The sequence below is a fragment of the Cryptomeria japonica genome, chromosome 1 (assembly GCF_030272615.1).
Source record: "Cryptomeria japonica chromosome 1, Sugi_1.0, whole genome shotgun sequence".
NCBI classification, from domain to species: Eukaryota; Viridiplantae; Streptophyta; class Pinopsida; order Cupressales; family Cupressaceae; genus Cryptomeria; species Cryptomeria japonica.
In genome coordinates this window covers 19032220-19054830 of record NC_081405.1, presented here as the reverse complement: position 1 = coordinate 19054830, position 22611 = coordinate 19032220, and positions in this window count along the sequence as shown.

Here is a 22611-nt window from a genome sequence, read left to right as displayed (position 1 = left end):
ACTTTGTGATGAACAGGGAGCACTACTAGGATAGATAGCAACACTTTGTGATGAACAGTGAGTGTCACTAGAATAGATAACCATATGCATTTAGATAGCGAGTAGCATTTTGTGATGAACAGTGAATGCCACCATGACTGACATGATTGATTTGTTTGACTGCAGGAGTATTTGCCTATGCTAGAGTCACGGGAGAAATTCCCGTCCACACAGAGGTTGCGACCTGAGTTATCTTTTCAGGATAGAGCTGCCATCGAGGAGATGGGTTTGAGACACGTATTGTATGTGCCTGAGTTTCGGGCAAACATGGGTTTGCTGACTGCGTTGGCCGAGAGATGGCATTCAGAGACATGCACATTTCATTTGCCGATGGGTGAGATGACAGTCACCCTCGAGGATGTCTACCGGATTCTGCGGATACCGATCGATGGAGAGCTGATTCCATATGATCGTGACGGAGACAGGGAGGCATTGAGACGGGTGTTCCAGGATCCCAGACTAGAGATGAGAGCAGGACATGTGGCATGGGATACCATGACTACGACAGGGTTAGCTTTGCCAGCTGTGATTGGAGGAGCTATCAGTGGGTTCCTATGTCCGGACAGAGCGACACGGGGGTTGGCAGTGGGCTGGGGAGGAGCACTGGAGACATTGGTGATGCAGCACACCAGATATGCGTGGGGTCCATGTGTTTTGGCCCACCTATATTATTAGCTTCACCAGTTTGTCTACCATGGATCAGTAGGACTGGGTTGTGGAGTGACACTACTGCAGGTTTGGGCATACGAGCATCTGCCTATCACGCGGCTGATACATTTCAGAGGCAGGGGTCATGGACGGAGTTTTGTTCATTTGTACGACATGATCACGTCACAGCCTCGGATTGGCAGGTTAGAGTATTGGCGGCGAGTGATAGATGACATTGATGTCGTCATCTGGAGGCCATATCTGGGATGCGAGGAGTGGGAGGATGACGCAGTGGAGCTTCCTTACACCTTCCGGAGCAGGTATTTGATTGGGCGGACGCCCTATATACTGGAGAGGCAGCTGGTAGACAGGATTGGCCGACAGTTTGGCCAGATCCAGCGAATGCCACGAGGCTCGGGTATGTATGCCCGTACAGTTAGGGATCAGGCGCAGTTCGGGCCTTTATTGTCATATGATCAGGTAGTCACACAGCTGGCAGAGATGATACCCCTTCCTTGGGACATGTGGCCTGAGATTGAGGATGTCGGGATGGATGCAGAGTATACAGCGTATTGGGCCGAGCATCCATTCCCCCGATTGACAGATCCAGGAGAGCTACTGGATGGAGATGGAGGAGGAGATGATGATGATGATGGTGGGGGTGATGGGGGTAGAGGCCGACGGCGGCGGAGGGGAGTAGTTGGGGAGAGGAGGGTGGCACCTCGGAGAGAGGGTGGACAGGAGGGACAGGCCCAAGTGGTGAGGGGTCGCGGTGGATTGCCCCTGCAGGTACCAGCAGCACAGGGTCCTAGAACACAGGGACAGAGACAGGGACAAGTGCAGGGACAGGTGCCAGTACAGGCACAGGGACAGAGACAGGTACAGGGACCTAGGCATGTACCAAGACAGGTACCCATTCAGGCACCAGTACAGGTACAGGGAGAGGTACAGGGGCAGGCACCCGCAGAGGGAGAGCCACGGGCAGAGGCAGAGGCAGAGGCAGAGGGGGGTGACCCAGTGGAGGCTGAGCTGCTGGATCTGAGGGAGATATGCCAGGGCCAGGCAGATGAGATTCAGGATCTGGAGAGGGAGAGGGATCAGCTCAGGACTAGGCTCAGGGATACTGAGCGAGAGCGGGATCAGGCTATCCAGCGCTACACAGAGGCTGAGACAGCGCTGAGGGCAGGGAGGCAGGCGGCGGAGGACACAGGAGCAGGCTACGCATATGTCCTGCGAGCCGGAGAGGAGATTGCCTACTGGAGGGACCTGTATTATGGTGTCGTGCCAGCAGATCAACGGGCGAGGAGCTTCCATAGACCATCGCGGACAACGACAGCTACGGGAGGGAGCCGGAGGAGACAGGCATCGAGTGGTGGGGTCATGGGTCCTCCACCACCACCAGACAGGCAGGGTGATCCTAGAGCGGGTCCTTCTAGGGCTCAGATTCCGTTGAGGCCAGGCGGCTCCGAGGGAGGGAGTTCATCATAGCCATAGAAGGCTCCCTTGTATCAGTATTTGTACCATTTTTTGTATTGTAGACACCTGCGGGTGATTGTAGCCATATGATTTTTTTGACATCATTGTATCATGACATTTTTTATTATATATATGAGAGATGATTCATCTTTGCGGCAGCTATATGCATGTGTACCTATGTGATGAGATGTTCTTATGTGATGCTTATGATATGGATGCAAATATTTACATGATGCAATGCAATATTTTTGTTCTTTTATGATTCTATATGTTATGCTAATGCAAATGTGAATGTATGTAATGCAGATGAATATGATAATGCAAATGTAAATTGTGCTAACAGGTGTTGTGTGCAGGATGTGATGCAGTTGTGATATCTAGATGTATGTATGAGATGCTTATATGTGGTAATGCAGGTGCAACTACATGAAATGCAAATGTTTTTGGTGTGTCATTATACTCAGTCATGTGATAGTAGGCTACGCGGACTCGAGAAGGACGTTGGAAGTCAATCAAGAAAGGGGGGATGAAAGATAGAAGATATGAAAGTGAAAGAGCTTCTTGTGCGTTATCATCATTGAGCTTTATTATGGCAAGTAGGTTATGACAATCGAGGCATGTGTTCGACCCAGAAAGTCATTGTACCTATTTGCATGGAGATAAGACAGTCACAAACAAGGAATGCCCCAGTTCACACTAGACTCACAGTGTCCTCATATCCTTGGACAAGTCATAGCATTACTAAGAGACAATCCATAGATAGCAAATACAAATAGGTGACGATACCCCATCCTCGCCTTTCTAGTCAAAGACATCCTGGAGATAGAATCTCTAGTCAAAGACATCCCGGAAAAGCTAAAAGACATGTCACCAAAAAAGATGAAATCAAAAGAAAACCAAGACTTGACACCAACATCCACTGTAGTCCTCAAGTTTAGTGTCTCTTGTCACTTGTATAAGTCTTATTTGATTGTGGTCACAATGTTTACTTTCACAGAAAGGATAGATAGCACTGAACCATAATATTGTCTGAGTCTGTTGAAAGATTTGATTTGTTGAAGCCCATTGTTGCTGCTGTATCTCATCTGAAACTGACTGAATCCATGAAACTGATACTTTATTGCGGAGAAAATGAAGCTTTATTGCGGATTTGGCGATGCAGATGTTGCTTTATTGCGGATTGTGCGTGAATAGACTGGAGAAAGCTGGAAGAAACTGTACTCTTCGAAACATGTGATGTTCTTAGTTCCACACCCATCACTAGACATAGGATTTGCCTTAGCCACAGATAGGATCTGATTTATTATGGATGGAAAGGGAGGTTTAGGAATGTTTATTATGAATGGCTAACCAATCTTAGGTAGATCAATAACAAGCCATGATGGGAATGGGTAAGTTTATTATGAACGAATTGGTCGTGAGTGTGTGCAAAATGAAATGATGAAAGAGAATCCTGAAGGAGGGAGGAGCAATGTCTCTACGCATGGCGCTGGTGACCCAGTTTTCACCATGGTACTTGCCCAGGGCGCCACCGAAGTGGTTTTCACCATTGGACGAAATTATTTCTCTTTACATTTTTCGGTTTTTCAATGTTTGTTTGTTTTTGTTTTTTGTTTTTTTTGTATTTTTGAAATTTTTTGATTTTTTTGTATTTTTGAATTAGGATATTCTGACGAGCTATGTGTAGAACCTGCGAAGATGCATGTTGTTGATAGGATCCTCCAAAGGTTCACCTTTTGTAGTAGAGAGCTGATATGCCCCAGAGCCATATACTGTTGTAATAATGTAAGGACCAAGCCAGTTTGGTTCAAACTTGCCTTTCTTCTCTCTGTCTTGCTGATTCTTGGGGTTTTCTCTGAGAACCACGTCACCTACCTCAAATGTGCGAGGCTTGACCTTGTGATTGTAGCTGCGACTCATTCGTTGTTGGTAAGCCTTGAGATGATTAAAAGCAATTTGTCTTCGTTCATCCAACAGTTCTAGTTCTTGTAAGCGAGAGACCCTGTAGTCTTCATCAGTGATGATGTTTTGCAAAGAGACCCGTGAGGGTAACTCGACCTCAATAGGCAAGATGGATTCAGTGCCGTAGACTAGTGAATAGGGTGTAGCTCCTGTAGGTGTACGGACACTTGTGCGGTAGGCCCAAAGTGCAGGATTAAGTTGGATATGCCAGTTACGGCCAACGTCGTCGATTGCCTTCTTGAGGATTTTAAGGATTGTTTTATTAGACGCCTCAGCTTGGCCATTACCTTGGGGGTAATATGGTGTGGAGAAATGATGGGAAATATGGAAGCGGTCACAGAGTTCACGAACATCCTGATTTTTGAAGGGACGCCCGTTATCAATAATAACGGACTTAGGAATACCATATCGACAAATGATATAGTTAAGGATGAAAGTAGCAATTTGTTTTCCAGTGACTTGTGTGAGAGGCACGGCTTCAATCCATTTTGTAAAATACTCTGTGGCAGTGATAATGAATTTATGACCATTGGAAGAAGGAGGGTGAATCTTGCCTATGAGATCGAGTCCCCACTGACAAAAGGGCCAAGGAGACGCAAGTGGTTGTAGTTCTTGTGTCGGTGCATGTATGAGGTTTCCATGAATTTGACATTGCTTACATTTCTTGACAAACTGATATGAGTCTTTTTCCATATTGGGCCAGTAATATCCAGTCCTGATGAGTTTCTTGGCCAAGGTAGGACCACTAGCATGTGGACCACATATCCCTTCATGCACTTCACGTAACGCAATCTGAGCTTCGTCGCTTTCTAGACATCTAAGAAGAGTGCCATCTAGACCTCGTCGGTATAGGATATCAGCTAGAATGACATATCGAGAGGATTGGCGAATGAAAGTGCGGTGTTGGTTGTTTGATAGATCGGGAGGTAAGATATTGTCGTGAAGATATGTAAAAATGGAACCATATAACTGAGATTCGGGACCGACAACGCATATCATTTCAGTAGGAGTGATCTCATATGAAGGAACCAACAGGTTGTCTACCAAGAACTCATAGCAGGTCTCATTTTGAGGTAGATCAATTAGTGAAGCAATTGTAGCCATGGCATCTGCAGCACGATTCTGCTCTCTTGGTATCTGCTCAAAATCTATCTTTGTAAAGTGTTGTTTCAGATCATCCACCATTTGCTTGTAAGGCAATAATTTTTCATCTTTTGTTCAGTAATCATCAGTTGTTTGACGGATAACAAGTTGGGAGTCTCCAAAAACACGAAGTTCCTAGATCTTCCATTGAACTGCAATTCGTAATCCTGTTGTTAATGCCTCATATTCCGCTATATTGTTGGTGCAAGGAAATGATAAGCGGTATGATTTTGGTATAGAATCACCTTGAGGAGTTATAAAGAGGATGCCAGCTCTTGCCCCATGCTGTGTGTATGAGCCATCGAAGTACAGTTGCCATGGCTTTGCACGTGACACTGTTAAAATGGATTCATCTGGAAATTCTGAATTTAAAGGAACATCATCTATCATGGGAGCATCTGCTAATTGATCTGTGATGGCTTGTCCTTTTATTGCTTTTCTGTCCACATACTCGATGTCGAATTCACTCAATATCATTACCCATTTGGCCAGCTGCCCAGTAAGTGTAGCTTTGTTGAGAAGGTACTTTAATGGATCAATTATTGCAATCAACTTAGTCTTGTGAGTGAGCATATAATGTCGTAATTTCTGTGAAGCAAAGACCACAGCGAGACATGCACGCTCGATTGGTGTGTAGTTTAGCTCATATCCCACCAATGTGCGACTGATATAGTATACTGCTTTTTCCTTGCCGTCAGCTATTTGTTGCGCTAGGAGTGCCCCCAGTGCTGTTGGAGTAGCTGATATGTATAGTAACAGTGGTTGATCTGGAACTGGTGGCATCAGAACTGGCGGATTTAGAAGATAATCTTTGAGCGTCTGGAAAGCCTGTTGACAGTTGTCATCCCATTTGAATTTGATGTTTTTATGTAGCAGGTGCTGAAAAGGATTACACTTATCCGCCAGTTGTGCTATGAATCTTCGGATGGACTGGAGTCTGCCCTGTAAGGATCGAAGTTGACTGATATTTCTTGGTGGTTGCATTTCCAAGATAGCTTTGACTTTTGCTGGATCCGCTTCAATTCCTCTTTTGGATACAATGAATCCTAGGAGTTTCCCGGAGGTTACTCCAAAGACACATTTCTTGGGGTTTAATCTTACCTTGTACTTTTCCAATCGATCAAAGATGACTGAAAGTATGTCCAAATGTGTGTCTCTGTCTATTGATTTACCCAAGAGATCATCAACATAATCTTCCACAGTTACATGCATGAGATCATGAAAAATAGTAGTCATAGCTCTTTGATATGTAGCACCTGCATTTTTCAGCCCAAAGGGCATGACATTCCAACAAAAAGTTCCCCACGGACAAGTGAATGATGTTTTATGTTGATCCTCGGGTGTAATTCTTATCTGATTATAGCCAGAGAATCCATCCATTAATGATAGCATTTCATGACCTGCTGTGAGATCAACAATCAAGTCATTGTTTGGTAATGGGAAGTCATCCTTTGGACAAGCTTTGTTGATGTCTCTGAAATCTGTGCAAATTCTAATGCTGCGATCTGGTTTACTGACAGGTACCAAATTGGAGATCCATTCGGGGTAATCAATTGGGTGTATGAATCCGACATCGAGTAATTTCTCAAGCTCTGCTTTGACTAGTAATGCCACTTGTGGATGCATTTTCCTTAATTTCTGTTTCACTGGCTTTGCCCCCGGTTTGACTATCAAATGATGCATTACCAAATCCGGATCCAGTCCAGGCATATCAGCGTATGACCATGCAAAGTTGATTTGTCGTTCTTTGAAGAAGCTTATGAATTTTGATCTTTCGGACTCTGTTAATGATTGAGCCAGGAATATGTTGTGTGGAACCTCTTCTGTACCAATGTTTGTTTTGATAGTCTCCTCTACCAACATGGATGACTTTTCCTCATATGATGATGGGAGAATGTCGAGCCTTCCATCTTCGGGTGCCTCAGAGAGGTTTTCGCCCTCAGATACGTCCTTTCTTTTTACTTTTTTGGGGTCAGATAGCGCCACAGTGTGGTTTTCGCCATAAGACCCTTGATTTGTTCTTATTTTCACATTTTTGCGACTGGAAGGTCCGACACCCTCACCAAAATATGCCATGTTGTTGAGTTCTATGGTGTATCCTGCTTTGTGGTCCCCAGGGGGAAGATCATCTCGTATGCCAAGATAGTCAATAATAGCTTCGTCATTCTGAAATGTGTCAAATTGTGTTGGTCCTTCATAATCCCAGTCAATGAGTTGGTGGTGAACAAGGGGAAGGCCTTTAATGTTTTCAGAGTTTGCAGGGCTAAGAGTGAAGATATGGTTATATTCGGGTATATCGAGGCAATCGTCGAGGTCATCAATGGCACTCTCCTCATCAGTTTCGATCGCAAGCGAATCCAAATTGTCGTTACTAGTAGCGCCTTCCGGGACAGGTGTCCTCATCCTATGTGATTTCGACCTAGAACCTTGAGACAAAGACTGTGCGGCATCCTTATGGGTTGTTTCTTGACCAACTCTGAACTTTTTATAAAATTCCTCTTCTTCTGTGGGTTCATTTGGCTCTCTGAATGTCTCGGTGAGCTCATAGTCACTGGAGGATTTGCCTGAACCCCATTCCCATTCGTTGGAATCTGTGGAATAGTAATCTTCTTGTTGAACTTTGGCAACTTTGATTTGTGATGCCTCTTCTGTCCTTTTAGTGTGGATCTTGGAAGTCAGAAAACCAAGTCCCTTTGAGCGTTCTCTTCTTATAGTCAATTCAGGTTGTAGGGGTTCCATGACGCCTTCTTTGCGTAACCCAAGAGGGCTTTTTCCATCATACCCGAATTTTTGTAGAATCTTGAAGCCTTTGCCATATTTCTCACAAGGTATATTGAGCTGATCATGTGTGTCATCTTCAATGTCTTTATAGAGCATTTTGTATAAATCTTCCTCTTCCAGTTCGCCCCATCTTTGAAAGGTAGTAGGATCCCATTTGAGCGTCATGATGAATGTTTGCTTGTTAGGATGTGGCCTTCCAAATTCTTTTGGAGAGCTCATGACTTGTCGTAAATACATGGTCTGATTTAAAGTGTATTCTCCCATGCCTTTGTCCTGAAATCTGCCTTTAAGTTCACCTTGTTTTGATGTCGAAGGTTTTAATGACTCAAGGTCAATGTATGTCGAAGAAGGAACAGCTTCATGATTACTGGGAATGATGCTCTCCGTATGTGATCTCAGGTTATTGCAATATATGAACGGATTAGGATCACCGTTAACTGTTACCTCGACTCCATTATGAGGAAACTTAATGCATTGGTGATATGTCGATGGGACTGCCCTCATTTCATGAATCCAAGGACGTCCTAGCAATATATTATAAGTGAGATCTAAATCCAGGACCTGACAAACCACATCCTTTGTAACTGGCCCAATTCTTAGAGGTAAGGTGACTGTGCCCTTGGATGAGCGTTCTTCATCATCATATGCCTTGATGGTAATTTGATTCTTTGAATTCACAGCTTTATCGGAATATCCCAATTGTTTAATGGTGCTCAATGTACAAATGTTTAGACCAGCTCCTCCATCTATCAGGACTCGCTTTATTCGATGCTTGTGTATGAAGGCTTCAATCTGTAATGGTGCATTATATGGCTGACTTATGGAGGCGTCATCAGCTTCTGTGAATGTAAGGGAATGTGGAATGGATAGGTATCCCACCATGGCTTGAAACTGGTCCACGTTCAGATCAGTAGGAACGGCGGTGTCTCTCAAGATTTTGTCAAGAGTAGCTTTATGAGCGGGGGATATGCGTAAGAGCTCAAGGATGGAGATGAGCGCGGGTGTCCTCCCTAACTGTTCTACAAGGTCATACTCAGGTTTAGTAGATGAAGAAGCGGTGTTTTTAGTGGAGGCACCTGGCAAAGTAATTTTACCTCGACGAGTTGTAACATGACATTCAGAGGTAGGCTCGGAAGAAGATCCAACACCTCTTAGAACAATCTTGGGTCTCTGAGGAGGATTCTCAGGATTTTTGTTCTTGATGGTAATAGTAGAGATATGATTATCCATTGAGATGTGATTGATAGTTGAGTCATAGTTGTAAGGTGCTCTAGTATAGTTGGCCTGATCATCTGTGACTTGGGCTTTTCCTTTGTCATGCTTTGGGAATGGTTCCTTAAACATCTCATGTTCTTGATTAGACGAATGTCCCTCAATCTCAATCTCACCTCTATCAATGAGATCTTGCACGATATTCTTCAGTCGATGGCAATTTCCTGTCTTATGACCCTTGCTCTTATGAAACTCACAATACTCATCATCATTCCACCAATTTGGTTTGACCTTTGGTTCATATGGAGGAAAATCTGGAACTGTGATCACTTTGTTTGCCACTAGCTTTTTGAAGACCGATTCAAGTGGTTCTCCCAATGGAGTGTACTTCCTTCGTGATCTGGAAGTTGTTTGAGTATTCACTTGATTGTTTGTAGAACTTGATCTTGAAAAGATGAACTTGGGTCTCACTGTATTGGCATCAACAACGCCATCGTTGACTGTGTTCTTGTTTTTATTCCAAAATCTTGGCTTGTCTTTTCCTTTAAAGTCATCTTTGTTTTCCTTGAATAGCTTGATGACTCCTTGTTCAATTAGGACCTTTTCTGTTGCTAAGCCCTTTTCAATAACATCCTTGAAGGTGGACAAACAAGCTTTCCTTAGATCATAGCCAATATCCTTGTTAACGTTTTGAGTGAACATTTCTACCATTTGTTTTTGGGGAATTTCACAAGAGCATCTGCTGGCTAGATTTCTCCATCTTTGTAAAAATGACGCAAAAGATTCTCCCTCCTTTTGCTTAGTATTGCACAAAGTAGTGACTGAGATATCTGTTTATATGTTGTAGGAGAAATGCTGAATAAATGCCTCTGCTAAGTCACCCCATGACTTAATACCAGGAGGTAATTGAGAGAACCATTCCATAGCTTGATCGCCTAAGCTTTGCGGGAACAATCTCATCAAATATGTTTCTTCTGCCGCTACCTCTATGCAAGCTGTGAAAAATTGTCGTATGTGTGCCTTGGGGTCTCCTTTTCCTCTGTACTTGTCAAATTTTGGCGTCACAAAGTGTGCCGGAAATGGAGGCATTGGAATGCTCTTATCAAATGGATAAGGACATATGTCTCTCATAGTGTATGTTGGTTTTGGTGTACTCATGTCCTCCATTTTCTTTTGTAAATCTCTGATTTGTTGCTTCAAATTATTCTTAGGTGGCGATCGATTTCTTGTAGCATACCCCATGTTTGGGACACCAATTTGAGGAGGAGCTTGTTGCATGTATGGATGATATTGATCATAGACATGTTCATATGGAGGAGGCTTATATTGATGCGGCATATAGGGAGCACTTGGTATAGCTTCACGTTGAGGAACCCCATATCTATTTTGTGCATATATACCATATTCTATAGGTATGTCGGGCTCTGTTGTGTTGCCCCCAAATTTGACATGAGGTTTCCTTATGTCCAAATTTTGAGCATGCCTTTGAGTGTCCAATTGTTTTGATTGATCCATAGCTTGAGCATGTGATTGAGCATATCTATCTGCATAAGGCTTCCACAATGGTCTTCGAAGGTAAGTATCATATGTTTGACCATGTGTATGTGTGACTTCTGGTTTTTGAAGCAAAGTTGATGGTGATTCAGGTACCATATGCGGTCCTCTATTTCCTCCACTATTGGGTCTCCTTTGATCCATGTTGGAGTGAGTTTGTTGTGAGGGTCGATTTTCCATAAGTTGAGACATGTCAAAGTCATGAGGTATTTTAGCTCCACTTTGTGCCATCATGTGTAAGAAGTATTGTCTATCCCTCTTCATTATCTCTTCAACCAATCTATTGAAATGAGGATTCATTATGGATTCTTCTATATCTGCTGATTGTATTGAAAAGTTGTCCACATTGTCATTGTGTGTAGCCTTGTTGTTTGTAGTGTCTGCGTTTTCCACATTTGGAATGTGTCTATAAACATCCATGTCAGGCAATGTAGTGTGCTCAGGATTGAAAAATAAATCATTGTCATACTCATAAGAACTCATGTTGGCGGACCCTTGAGCTTCTTTAGCTTTTCTCCTAGATTTTTGAAGACGGGTTTCAACCATGAACTAGGTGTTTGACCAAGATGTGTAAGATCAGATGAAAAAAAATGGAAAGAGTATGGAAGACCAAGAGTTGTATGGAGCGTAAATGAATCTGAAGTTTACTTGCAATGTCCAAAGTGTAAGATCAAGTTTGTAAGTAGTAGAGTAGGTGTGACTTCCAAAGAGAGGATAGTTTCTCTTGATGAGGTAAGTTGACCTTGACTCTAAGTAAAACCAAATGAGACCCAAAGGTAAGAAACCTTGATGAGGGACCACTTAGCAAAGTGTAGTTGTAGTATGTTGACAAAGTATGATGAGAACAAGCAAGTGACCTTTTGACTCAAGTTTAGACAAGTATGAATGTAAAATGAGATGTGAAGCAATGATGGACTGTATGAGACCCAGAGACAGGTTGAATGCTAGATGAAACCTGAAGAAACAACCTAGGAAGCTCAAGTATTCCGAAACTGATTTCTCTTGTTTGTTGGACTCTGAAATTTTCTTGCAATTTTGAACACAGACACGACTGTATACTTCACAGACGCGGTTACCCGACACAGACGCTACTCTGTTTAACCTAGACGCGCTTCTGCGATTTTCTTGTTTATGTTTGTTGGACTGTAAAGATTTTGCAATTCTGGACACAGACGCGACTGTATACTGCACAGACGCGGTTACCCGACACAGACGCACCTCTGCTTAACACAGACGTTGTTATAAACACAGACGCTATTCTACCCTTCACAAACGCGCTTAGACAACACAGACGCGGTTAAAACAGACACAGACGCGTTTCTGTAAACTTCGTGCAATTTTTCCAATCTGTGAAGTTGTTTTGTTGTGACCAAATCCGACTGTTTGACTGTTTTTCGTGACAAGAGGACACAATATTGATGAGGACTCAATGTTTGCAAATGTTTAGACTCCAAAAGTGTGTTGTTTGATGTAAAATGTTTTGCATACACTTGAAGACACAAAAGACACCATGTTTTGCTGTTTGATCTTGAATGTTTGAATGTTTAACATAAGTCAAGCACAATTCTTATGGCTGGCCAAGACAATAGTTGTTGATCCCACATAGGGTTTTACCCCTGAGGCTACGCTATTCAGAGCGGATACTTAGATGCTTGACCTCACTGGCTCCACCCTCGGCACTCACTTCTCGGGTCAGCCAAACACCAGTCCCCATGAAAACTCCCCATGGCGAACTTTGTATCTCTACTAAGAACCGTATGTGTGTGGGCCGCTACCAGAGGTCCGACCTCCTGCCCCAACAACTAGAAGGATTTGGGCCTCTAAAACAAAATGGTGCTAGTAAGGGCATCCGCTCGTGTGGCCATACATGCGGCACTTTCAACTCTATAAATACAGAAGGCTCCCAGCCGGTAGGGGTTACGCCCTACAAATGATCAAATAAATTTGATCAAACGGGTTTATGGGGAGACATAGTGTCGGTATGAACTAATCAGCACACGTTATCCATAGTTTTCACCATGAATACATTTGATTATAGTGGTTCGGATGAGGTGGGTTTTCCTCGCTACCACTTGGGTCATCCTCTTCTCACTAGTAGTCCTAATGACCACACGGGAAGACAGGCCCTCTAAAGATTAAACAAAAAGAGCCTATTGCTCAAGACACAAAAGACAATGATTCAATTTTAGTGCACCAATGGAAGTGTTTGCTAATCTATGAAAACAAGGCACACAACAAAATTTCAAAACCCTAGCCAAGGACCTGCAACAAAATTTGTTAGTAGTTTGGGTTGTTTCAAATGATCACCCCTTCCTGCAAGCACACAAGTTAGGTAAATTTTAGAAACCCAAAAGACTTTGTGAAAGAGGGGCCTTCAACCAAAACGTTTTAGCTTCCAAGGCGAGCTGCACCAACTTAGTTAGCTAGATCTAAAAGGGTTAGTCCAAAAATAAACCAAATCTAAAACCCTAAGTACGAAATCCGAAAACCGAATCAATGAAAATTTGAAAATTTTGAAACATTCAAAACACAGACGTTGTTACCTACGACATAGATGCGTCTGTATGACATAGACGCGGTTCTGTGACTCACAGACGCGGTCAAAAATCACAGACGCCCTTATCAGACACAGACGCGATCAAAAACAACACAGACGCGCTTAGAAAACACAGACGCTCCTGTCTGAGACCTGCAAAATAAAATTTGTCAAAAACACAGACGCGACTCCAGTATCCGTAGACGCTCCTGAAAATCAGAGACGCGATCCGAAAGTTCGCAAACGCGGAAAAACCTAAAATGTCGTCGAAAAATGTCCGATCTGCAACTTCAAAAACGCAAAATCTGCAACAAAAAAGGTTAAATGCAAAGGGACAAGAAGTCCCACCGGGCGTGCCAAAATGTATATGGTGAAAATGGATAACAATAATAACAATATTGAAAGGCTAAATGAATTCAACCACAAAACCCTAGCCTAACAATCAACAAAGATCCACCATAACATATGAAGATTACCTAAGACAATGCAAATCACATGAAATCACAAAGATTATACCATCACATGTCCAATAGGGTTTTGATCTCCATTCTTCCTATCTCCATTGATCTTGCTTGATATATTTGCTCTCAGATTTTATATGCACAAGAGCTCAACAAAGAACGGAATGTGGTTGCAAGTAGGATCGTAGTGTAGTCAAGTCCTCCAAATTGTCGATTAGGTCATTAGAATGCTTGATTAGGGTTGATAATGAAGGAAGCATCTCCTTATATAGAAGACACTGTATGAAAATGGAGGGATAAGATTGAGAGGTGTAAAAGGAGGTCGGCTAAGATTAGAGGGTAGGTAGAAGAAATAGTAAAATAATGAAAGAGGTAGGTAGTGTAGGAATTAAGAGATGAATGACATGTGTCATGTGTGGAAAAGGTTAATGAATTAATTAAATAAATAAAGATTTATTTAATTAATAGAAGAAGTGGGATAATTAAATAAATAAGATATTTATTTAATTTAGGAAAATGATAATTTAAATAAATAAATGTATTTATTTAAATGAGGAATAAGGCTAGAAGAGGATAAATGAATTAATTAAATAAATAAAGATTTATTTAATTAATAGAAGAATTAGGCTTAGATAATTAAATAAATAAAATATTTATTTAATTAGACTGGACAATTTTAGGTGTCTACAATAATTATCTACCAAAAGATCCCTATCCCAACACCCCCCATCCTATCATTCTATCATGTCACACCCATAGCTATAGACATATATTAACAGAGATATACATCTGATTGTTTATCAATGTTTAACATAATTGACTACTGTATACAAAATACAAAAAAAACATTTCAAACAGAAGCATTCTACGATCACTATCTTCATGCCTTTGTAATGTGGAGCTTGCCCTTGCTCGATTGTAGCATTGGATGGCCTTGCCTCTGCGCGCTACTCTGAAGGGAAACTAATCCATATGGTTTGCCTAGCCTTATTTTTTGAGCCCCTCAGTCTTCCTCTCTTGTAACGTGATGATCAGAAGCAAATCTGAAACAGTGGAAAAATATTTTAATATTTTTTTTAGTTTTCTAGACATTAGTAATTGGCATTTTTGAAGGCCTTCGGGGCATTTTTAGCCCTTGAAAGTTTGGTTTGTCCTTTAAAATGTTTCCAAAGGCACGATCTTTTAGGACTTCGCCTCCAACTCTTGGAGACCTTTCCAATGTGTTAAACGGTTCGTAATTTCGAGTCCTGTGCAAAAAGTTATGCCTAGTTAAAGTTAGGACAAAATTTTATATAGTTTTTTGAAATTTTCATAGTTTTAGATTTTATTATATAAATAAACAAGATGTGATTTTTTGGTTTCGATTCTCAAGGAGTTGTTGGTGACCCTTGGAATCCCTTAGACTAATATATGTTGGATTTTCGAATTGAATAGAACACTTTTTGGCTTGCTTCAATTCTATGCTTTCTTATTCATGTAAACAGAATTTACAATACCGCAGGTTCTCACTCAGGTGTTGTCATTCGAATTCATAATTCAGATCAGTGGTATCAGAGAAATTTTACTCTTGTATGTCATATCACACGTGATCAACATATCAAAGATTGGGGTTGGAAACAAGGAATCCTTCAGACTACCTTCCTTTGAGACGCACACAATCGCAGATGGCTAAGTTGTAAACCGACGATGACATTAAAGCATTGGTTGCAGATGCACTAACAAAAAAATGTGAAGAAATGATGGAGAAGTTCAAGAAAATGTTGGAAAGTCGTGGGTCACAAGCAAACCCACCATTCACAGGGTATACGCCATTCAAGGTGCAAGTGAATTTCGATATACCCACATTTCAAGGAAAGATCGATGCAGATGTTGTTGATGATTGGGTTTCAAAACTAGAAAGGTATTTCTTTGTCCATCAGTTCTCAGATGAAGAGAAAATAACTTTTGCTCTCCTCAAAGATGAAAATCATGTGAAAGATTCATGGGAAGTGAAGTTAGCATCCAAGGCAGCAGAAAATGGCAGTACTTTTATTTTTGATCAAAAACCCACATGGGGAGAATTCATGGAGCACATAAAAAAGGAATATTTTCCTATTGATACATATGAACAAAAATATATGCAGTGGCAATTGCTTCGATAGAAGAAGGACCAAATTGTTCAGGAATATACTAATATGTTTCATGCCTTAGCAGCAAAGCTTGGCATCAAAGATTGTGAGAAGCACCAAGTTTTGAAATATCAGAGTGGACTCCACATATATATCCAAACCGAAATGGAATTCCTAAACATAGAGACTTTACCTAGTGCATATAAATTTGCTACAAAAATTGAAGAGAAATTCAAACAGAAAGGAAGGATGGATAACTTCGCAAACAACAGATGGAAGGGTGAAGGTGGCAAAACTACATGGAAACAACCTCTAAGGAACCCTCTCCAAATTCACCAACAAAAAAGACATGGAGTATGAAGAAGACACAAGAGAATGGTATGTGGTGTGAATTCCATAAGAGTCCCTCTCATAACACAAAATATTGCAGAACCATTAAAAACTTAATGATGGAGACGCATGAGGACAAGGCAGAATCTAAGGTGGCAGAAACTTGCATAGAAGAAAGTCATGAACAGGTCATTGAGGCTGATCCAAATGAAACGATAGCTACTAAAAAGATATTGCCCTGGGAGGATGAGGAGAGATTGTTCCATTCACAGATGTGGGTCGGAGGAAAATCCCTGCACTTTATCGTTGATAGCGGAAGTCAAAAGAACCTAATATCAGCAAAGACTGAATTTGAAAACAACAACTCACTCGTAACCCTATTCAATGGGATGGGTAAGTCAAGGGAGAGATATCCAAGTGCACCAGCAGTGTCACCTTTCATAATCCATAAAGTTTTTCAAAGATGAGGTAATATATGATGTGGCTCCTTTAGATGTTTATGATGTTCCGTTGGGACAACCATATATGTACTAGCAACATGGTGTTTATGAGTCCAGGCCTCGCAGCATGACAATCAGATTAGGTGAGCAGAAATATTGAATACCAGAGGTAAGCCTTGCATACACTACCTCTTTAATTAGTGACAAGCAATGTAAGAGGTTGGTTGCCAAAATGGGAACATTCATATTATTGATGATTCATTCTGAAGAAGAAAGGAAATCAGTTTATAATTCCCATGCCATCACAAACACCACAACACTATAGAAAATATTAATGGATCAACTTTTGATGAAATATGAAAATTTGTTTAAGTTACCAACTGGGGTACCTACACACTGCCAAGTGAGACACACTATTGATTTGATACAAGGAACTCCATTACCTAATGAACCAGTCTTCCGTAGGTCAGTATTAGAGAATAATGAGATTAAGAGGAAAATACAAGAATTGATTGAGAAGGGACATATTTGTCCAAGTGCATCACCTTGTGGCAGCCCCATTGTTCTGCCAAAGAAAAATGATGGAACCAGGAGACTTTGTATTGACTATAGGGCCTTGAATAAAATTTCAGTCAAAAATAGGTATCCACTTCCCCGTATAGATGACCTCTTGGACTAGCTTAGAGGGGCCCGATTCTTCACAAAAAATGATTTGAAATCAGGGTACCATCAAGTACCAATTGAATCAACCGATGTGTGGGAGACAAATTTCAAATCTAAAGAGGGATTGTTTGAATGGCTAGTGATGTCTTTCGGTCTAACAAATGCTCCACCGACATTCATGAGAATGATGAATGATATACTTAGACCATTCACTGATTCCTTCATGGTGGTATATCTTGATGACATAATCATCTTCAACAAAACTTGGGAGGAATATTTGCAACATGTGGAAAAAATTCTCTCAACCTTACAAGATCATGGGCTTTATGCAAACAAAGAAAAGTGATCCTTCGGTATGCAAAGTATCTGATACTTAGGATATGTTATTGGCAATGAGGGTGTCCATGTTGATCCGGAGAAGATACAAGTGATTAAGGAATGGTCGTCTCCTAGAAATCTCACATAGTTATGAAGTTTCCTCGGGTTGGCAAACTTTTATCCCAGATTTGTGTTGGGATTTTCCCATTTGTCTTGGCCTCTAAATCAGTCCTTGCTGGGGGGCATAAGCAAAGTTTAAATGGACAGATGCTCAACAAGAAGCATTCGAGGGGCTAAAACGAAGATTATGTTCTGCACCAGTTTTATCTCTTCCTGACCTGCAACAGTCATTTGAGATACAAATAGATGCATCACAATATGCTCTAGGAGCAGTCCTCATGCAACATGGTCATCCAGTTGCATATCACAGTCAAACTTTTTTTTGATGCAGTGCGTCGGTATGCCACTTACGACAAGGAACTGTATGCTATTGTTCAAGCCTATAAGTAGTGGAAACATTACATTTTGGGTAAGGAGACTATCATTCACACAGATCACAAACCTCTTCAATTTTTGTAAACACAAGGGAAGTTGCAGAATGATCGACATCAATGATGGTTAGCATATCTTCAACAATTTCACCTCAATATCCCTCACAAGAAGGGAAACACTAACAAAGTAGCGGATTGTTTGAGGAGGCCTCCAATTGCAGCCATAAGTATGGTTTTGAACTCATGTGGTCATCAAACTGAAGCCTGGGCTTGCTTGTATGAGAACGATGTTGAATTTGTAGATGTTTATAATCAATTGGTGAAGGGACATCAAGTGAATGGCTTCTATTTACAAGATGGAATGCTTTGTCACCTTGGCCAAATTTGTGTGCCCAATGCAGAACGCAAAAAGTTGATATGGGAAGCTCAATATAGTAAGGTTGCTGGTCATTTTGGTATAGGTAAGACTACTGCTATACTTCAGAGGTATTTCTATTGGCCAAAGTTGCGAAGTGATGTTATTTCATATATTCAAGCTTGTACCGCATGTGTTATTGCTAAGCCTGCCAATCGTAAACTTGGGTTGTATTCACCACTTCCTGTTCCTGAAAAACCTTGGCATTCAATTTCTATGGACTTTATGTCTGGTCTTCCTACCACCAAAAGAGGCCATGATTGTGTGTATGTTGTGGTAGATAGGTTCTCAAAAGTGGCAGTAATAGTGGCATGTAAAAAAACAATTTCTGCAGAGGACACTGCAAAGCTCTTCTTTTTGGGTTCATTTTGGTTTGCCGAATACCATTATCTTAGATAGGGACAACAGGTTTCTTAGTAAGTTCTGGTCTACACTATGGGAAAAGATGGACACAAAATTAACAAAGTCTACTGCTTTCCACCCTCAAACAGATGGCCAAACAGAGGTAGTGAATCGGATGATCATACACATCCTACGAATGTACCACTCAAAACACCCCGCACATGGGATGAAAGTCTTCCATATGTTCAGCATAGCTACAACAGGGCAATTCACAGTTCAACTGGCCACAACCCATTTGAGGTTTGTCTTGGTTATCAACCACTTGCACCCATGGATGTTGCCATACCACTTATTCAACTTGATATGGTTCCACATGTTGGTAAGGAGGAAGATAAGGTAGCCCAATTCATTGATAGAATTCATCATCTGCAACAAGTTCATGAAATCTTGAAGCACATCAATAAGAAATATAAGGAGAGACATGATGAGCATCATACTCCTCATAATTTTCAAGTCGGGGACAAGGTGTGGTTGCATATCCAGAAGGAACGATTGCAGGGTGCCAATAGGAAGCTTTGTCCTCTGTGCTATGGGCCATACACAATCATCAAGCAAGTTGGTGATAATGTTTTTGAGCTTAATTTACCTCCATTTATGGGTCTTCATCCAGTCTTCAATGTGGAACTCTTGAAGCCATATTTTCCTCCACTATTAGATGTTGTAGATGTGGCAGAAACAATCTCCACTACAGAATTGAATCCAAATGCAGCTACCCCATTCTAATGCGATCAGATTGTGGACACCATGGTGAAAACACTCAAACAACAGCAGATTTACTTGTACAAAGTGGTTCGAGCAGGGCAGATTGTTCAATAAGGAAAGTGGTTTACCAAGGAGCAGCTTCAAGAACGTTATCCTTATCTCATTTAGAGTGTTGATGCAATGGGGCCCATTGCTTTCCAAGAGGGAAGTAATAATCAGAAGCAAATCCGAAACAGTGGAAAATTATTTTTATATTTTTTTTTAGTTTTTCTAGACGTTAGTAATTGACATTTTTGAAGGCCTTCGGAGCATTTTTAGCCCTTGAAAGTTTTGTCTTTCATTTAGAACGTTGCCGAAGGCACATTCTTTGAGGAATTCGCCTCCAACTCTTGGAGACTTTTCCAACGAGTTAAACGGCTCGTGATTTCGAGTCATGTGCAAAAAGTTATGCCTAGTTAAAGTTAGGACAAAATTTTATATAGTTTTTTGAAATTTTCATAGTTTTAGATTTTATTATATAAATAAACAAGATGTGACTATTGGGTTTAGATTCTCAAAGAGTTCTTGGTGACCCTTGGAATCCCTTAGACTGATATATGTTGGATTTTCGAATTGAATAGAACACTTTTTGGCTTGCTTCAATTATATGCTTTCTTGTTCATGTAAACAGAATTTACAATACCGCAAGTTCTCACTCAGATGTTGTCATCTGAATCCATAATTCGGATCACGTGAGGAGGATGTTTCTGATGTATGAGGGGAGCGTTCACTGTGAGGTCCCCATTTCTGCAGCTCCCATCGAAGATAATGAGCTTCCACAGCGTTCACAAACACCTTTACCCCCGTCATACCAATTTGGGCAGACACCTTGCAAACCTTCTTACTTCTCCAAATGAGGAAGGGGCGCAATGGAGGAATGAATTCGCTCACTTGGATCCATGCACCCCTGGGACATACAAAACCTTTCCCTTTGCGTGCCATCGCCATCAAACTTTTAAAAAAACCCCGCCACTCTTCTCTGAGGAAATTTTCAACCAGCCACCTGACATTTTCTTTCTTATCTAACTCGAAGTACCATGCAATGAACATAGATGCAATGTCTGCATTGCATCGGTACTTGAAAGGAGTGCTTAGGTATTCGTCGTCAAAAACAATCTTGACCCACTCATCCAAAATCGATCCACAGAACGCCACCATCAGCTTTGAAGCAGTTAATGAAAAATTTGCCTCCATTCTACTTTGTTGAGAGAAGCTCTTACCCACAGATGCACAAAAGTCACTTTGAAGCTAATGCCAAACGACTTCGCCACCTTCTTCTTATGGACGCTAAGCCAGTCGTACCTTCCATCAACCGGGATATTCAATGCCAAGCGTATGAAGATATATTTCCAGCTCGGCTTTAGCCATAAATTACAGCATTACAAGTTCCATTAATTGACATGACATCCCAAGGCACTCTGCTTTGGAGGTGGCCACCCAAACTTCGCCTCCACTGCCAATTTGTACCTCGTCCGAGAAATGTGCCACCAAAACTTCTTGAGAGATGAGAAGCCTTAGGTTCACACATATTTTGACGGATTTGATCTAGATATGTTTGATAGCTCAAGCATTCCACCATCAACTTTGCATTAATGGCAAAGTCCTTTCCCATCGATTAAGCCAAAGCATAGAAAAGGGAAAATTCTCGTTATCTCCTACATCGAAGCATAGCTATCCATCCCCTCCGCCATAATTTGAATTCAAAAGCTTTCAACCACATGACTGTTAGGGCCACACATGTGGATTTGTGTTTTACCCTCTTAAAGTTTGAAAGCAAAATTGGCACATTTGTTTGCTTCTCGATTGCCCTCTCTCCTGATGTGGGACACTTCGAAATTTTGAAAGGATGAGAGAAGTTGACTAATGCTTCAGATGTCATGATCTATTTCCAATTATCAGATGTGCCCTTTAAAATTGCATGACTAATAATTCGAGAGTCGTCCTCCAAATGGAGGTTGGCCACTTTCAATTTTTCGGTCAATTGTACTACAAAAGTGCAGCGTTAGCTTCCACCACATTATTTTATTTGTGTTCCTACCAATGTTTTGCATTCCCTTGGCTAAGATACAACCCTTTTCACCTCATGCAATACAACCTGCACTTGAAGGTCCAGGGTTGCCGCAAGCTACACCATCAAAGTTTATCTTGATCTAGTTCTAATCCGGGGGAGACCATGAGATTATCTTTTCAATAGAAAGAGGAGGATAAACCCTTCAAAGCTCATTAACGAGCACAGAGGATATATATTATTTGTTTATTGAACCCCACATACAAGATGTTGATGACAATATTGGGTGTTTTCATCTCCTCTTTGATGACATCTCATAGGAAGGTGCATCACATTCTTCAAATTCTTTGAGGGTACATTTAGATCTTCTTGCTCTTCCACTTCCATATGCTTCCACAATGAGCAAATACTTGTGAGTTGACAATTTCAACTTAGTCACCATTCATGTTGACATATTTTGCAATGGTATCTAATTCTTTATATCCGTGTTTGTCATAGTTTAACATCTTTTTGGAGCAATGTTTGGAGGACTTGTCATCATCTTTGGTCCATGCTCCATTAACTTTCACATTATTCTACATTGTCACCTTCTTTAGTTAAGATGGGAACTCTTTACATTGTGACATTTGAGAAAATTTCAGTCTTATATCCTTCTTTCCTTGTATTCCTTTCGAGAATGGATAGATATCTTGCATGCATCGTTGGCTCTATTTCTTACTAAGGGGAGAAATGTGTTTTGACAATCTTGGACTATCTTCAAAGTTCCATTTCAAGCATCTACCATTCATGTAGGAGATTGTACATTTAGGGAGGGTCACTTGACCTTCTCTCTTTATTATCTCTTATGGGAGGGTTTTTCCTCTTATGACATTCTGTCCTCTAC